The sequence below is a fragment of the Cynoglossus semilaevis genome, chromosome 15 (genome assembly GCF_000523025.1).
Source record: "Cynoglossus semilaevis isolate Cse_v1.0 chromosome 15, Cse_v1.0, whole genome shotgun sequence".
NCBI classification, from domain to species: Eukaryota; Metazoa; Chordata; class Actinopteri; order Pleuronectiformes; family Cynoglossidae; genus Cynoglossus; species Cynoglossus semilaevis.
This window is the reverse complement of record NC_024321.1, coordinates 19054144-19058798: the sequence shown is the minus strand read 5'-3', so window position 1 is coordinate 19058798 and position 4655 is coordinate 19054144.

Sequence of the window (4655 nt, the reverse complement as noted above, 5' to 3'; positions counted from 1 at the left end):
AATGATCGGGCCGGGCCTGGACTAATTGCTTTCCTCTTGTAAAGTCTCAATTCGTTTGTGCTAAGGAAACACAAGGATGTGAGCCGACGGCCTGAGCTTATATGACCTGACACACACACACACACACACACACACACACACCCCACCTTCCCTCTGCCATTTTATGATGGATGGGGTTGAGAATGTAAGTGGGAGGAGGGGAGTGTGTGTGTGTGTGTGTGTGTGTGTGAGGGAGAACACGAGCGTGTGTTGGTTGGAAAGAAAAGAAAAAGGTGGAAAGGGAGAAGGAGAGAGAGGAGCTGAGCTGAGGAGCTCTGATTAACGACACAGAGAAGGAGTCCCAGAGGAGCTGGGGGAAGAGCAGAACTATCTAGGGCCAGCTGAGAGAGGGGGAGAGAGAGGGAGAGAGAGGGAGAGAGAGAGGGAGGGAGAGGGGGAGAGAGAGAGGGCACTGAAAACAGAAGTGGAAAATGGGGGCAGGGCTGGAATTATTTTTTATATTTTGTATGTTTAATTGGAAAAAAGTATTAACAGGTTGGATGACAACTGTCCATCATCATCATCATCATCATCATCATCATCATCATCATCATCATCATCATCATCATCATCTCTGTGAGCGCTGCTGCTGCTGTTGTTGATATGATTTTATTTTTTATTTTTCTGGTATTTTTCCAGATAAATTCTCATTGAGATTCAGTTTCTCATTTGCAGACGAGTCCTGACGGCAGCAGAACTGTTCCACAATAAAAACACAAGTTGGAAATGGGAGCATAAAAAAATAAAAAAATAAAACATTTGGCAGTTCACATGGAGACTAGTTTTAGTAACAGGACAATCATTAATTAATTCTACCTTATTAATGATTAGAAACAGGGCTGTAAGAAAATAACGATAGACCAAAATATTGCGATATCTCCTATATATATGAGTATATATATATATATATATGTATATATATTTATATATATATATATACATATATATATATGTATTTATATATATATATACATATATATGTATATATATATATGTATATATATATATATAAATATATATACATATATATATATGTATTTATATATATATATACATATATATATATACATATATATATGTATATATATATATGTATATATATTTATATATATATATATACATATATATGTATATATATATATGTATATATATTTATATATATATATATACATATATATATATGTATTTATATATATATATACATATATATGTATATATATATATGTATATATATATATAAATACATATATATATATATATATATACATATATATATGTATATATATATATAAATACATATATATATATGTATATATATATATATACACATATATATATATGTATTTATATATATATATACATATATATGTATATATATATATGTATATATATTTATATATATATATATACATATATATATATATCCCAAATCCCAACCTCCTCAGGTTCCCTGGCCTCCGTGCTGTCAGAGTGTGTGTTCCCAGGGAGGGGGCCATCACCTCCCTCTGATTGGACATGAGAGTCCAAGTAATGGGACTTTAACAGCACCTTCAGGACCTGGCTGAGGACCAGCACCTCCTGCTCTGACTGCTCTGGTCTCAACATGTGTGTGTGTGTGTGTGTGTGTGTGTGAGTCCTTTTAATCTGAATGTCTGCCTCCACTCACTTTCTGACTACCTGTGTGTGTGTGTGTGTGTGTGTGTGTGTGACTGTTTTCCCTGAGGTCGTCTGAGTCACAGCGATCAAAGACAGAGATGGAGGTTAACTGACCAGACCTGAGAACCTTCACAGCAGGACCTGAGGGACCCCTGTGTGTGTGTGTGTGTGTGTGTGCACCAAACATCACAAACACACAAACCCAGAGGATTGGTGGATTGGTGAATGCAGCGAGGACATTTGGAGTCGTCCTGGGGGACAGACCCGTCTCTGAGGCTCAAACTAACTTTGTCACGTCGCTCTCACAGCCGTAGCCTTTCACACGTTATCCATTACCTAAGATGTGTTTGACGCAGAACATCAGACGACTTCATCCCAACTGCTGCCTCCGTGTTCACACACAGACGCCTTCCACTGATATGAAGGTCTTCTACACTTCTACTGCAGCCTCCCTGGAGACGAGTCAGGGACCAGAAAGTTAGACTCAAAGAACCAACGTCTCCAGGAAGGACTGAGGAGGAGGAGGAGGAGGAAGAGGAGGAGGAAGAGGAGGAGGAGGAGGAACAACAACAAGCACGCAGAAGGTTGGGAGCGTGCAAATATGGATACGGAGCGGCAGGAGTGGGCGGGCGAGTGTGTGAGTGTGTGAGTGTGTGAGTGTGTTAGTGTGTGAGTGTGTGAGTGTGTGCACATGTTTTTAAAATAAATGAGAGATAACCATCGCAGACAGCTGCTGTGGTGAGGAGAGACGAGTCGCACCAGCTCCACGCCGCAGGAAACGGGACAACACTGACGACCTGTTGACTGGTGGGGGCTCACGTGTACGTGTACGTGTACGTGTACGTGTACGTGTACGACACACAAACGTAGTCTAAAAAAGTCTGTGTGTAGATGTCGATACAGTGAAGGGAACAAGAAGCTCAGGGCTGTGAAATGAACAAAGTGGAAAGAGTTGGTGTGGGGGGGTCAGGGGTCAGGGGTCAGGGGGGTATTAGCAGGAATCTGGCCATGCATTACATATCACCATACAGGAGCAACCATACTGTGATATACTGTGATACTACAGAACTGATCAATGACTGAGGACATTGATCTGGGATCAGGTGAAACTTTTCTTCCATAACTATGATCAGTAAAAACTGCTCAGATCATTTGTGTTCATGAACCAAATGTTCACACAGCAGAACTGACTGAATGTAAAAACACTTTTTCATTTGATCTTTCTTGAATTCTTCAGACTACAGTTAATACAGCACGACATCAAATACTATACCTGCTGAAGCTGGTGTGTGTGTGTGAACGTGTGTGTGTGTGAACGTAACCCCCCCGCCCCCCGCTACTTCTGTGGCATCTCTCCTATGGATAACATCTCGGTCAGTCAGGCTTCTAACCACGGCTGCTCTCACACACACACACACACACACACACACACACACACACACACAGAGCTTGTCCATCAGCAGCAGCTCAGAGCCCATCAGTCGCAGTGAAGCACATGTGGCAGAGTTATTCCAAACAAGGCTTTATAAAGACCTCAACTGAGACGACACAGTGTGACAGTCTGGTACTAATGACGCCCGCAGACCGCTAAATACTGACCGCTATATACTGACCGCTAAATACAGACCGCTAAATACAGACCGCTAAATACAGACCGCTAAATACAGACCGCTAAATACGCCACTGACAGAGCAGCGCCCGCCGTGCCACCGACACACACATCATACGCAGGTTTTCATTCTGACATGCACCGACAAACTCTCACAATCTCTGTAGCAAGAACACATGCTTGCAGCGGCAGAGACACACACACACACACACACACTCACACACACTCACACCTTGTGCCCAAGGGCATCTGTCCGCAGCTTAAGAGCTCCAACTGTTGAAGAAAAACAGCTCAATTTGCCTGTTGGAGGAACTGACGAAATACATCTGTACACACACACACACACACACACACACACACACATTTGAGAGCGCATTGATCCCTCCCTAGTCTGCGGCTCTAATTGGTGTGTTGATGATACTGAGAGAGTGTGAGATCCTTCTTCCAGCTCCGTCTCCACCCACACATGCTTCTCAGCCGCTCCTGCAAACTCCACATCATCCAGCTCCATTTCAGATTCTCTTCTTGTGTCTGTGTTTAAATTAATTGTTTCTGGAATGAGCTGATACATTATTCTTCTTCAGATCATTCCAGCATCCTAACAAAAAAAAACAAAAAAAAACAAAAAACAAAAACAAAGAAAATCATGTGTGTGGCGTTTAAAGAACCACAGCCTCCTGTGCCATAAATATCTAATAGTCTGAAATCTTTGTAGCTCCCAGTGGGTTGAACAGTTGTAAAAACCATCTCTCCATTATGTGTGTGTGTGTCCATTAAGACTACACACACACACACACACACACACACACACAAATGTTCAATGAGCGACTTCAATTCAAACACACACACACACATACACACAAAATGTTACAGCAAGTTATTGAGACTAAATGGGCTGGAGTTATTTCCATGAAGGGTCTCAGCGGGTCTCGGGGATCTCTGCTTGCGCCGACTGGGAGCGATTTGGCGAAGAGCGCTCTGGTATATTAGTAACTGAAGATGTCTGGGGACAGAAGTGCTCTCTCCACAACACTATCGCTCCACCGTGACCTCCAGAGCATTCACTGCTCCAACCAGGAGCCGCGCTCCATCTTTTCCCTCTCCTGTTTTGCTGACTACCTCAGTTCCCTCTCCTTTTCTCTTTGACTTTTGATTTATTTCTTCTTTCTTACAAAGAGCCCTACCTTTTTTTCTTTTTTTTTTTACATGTACACCTTTTTATTCTCTCCTTGTCTTACTTTACTTCACCCATGTTTTATCCTGTTTTTTTTCTACATTTCTCTCACTCCCTCTCACATCCATCCACTGTCTCTCACCCTCTCTCCCTCTCTTCACTCCCCCCCACCTCCCC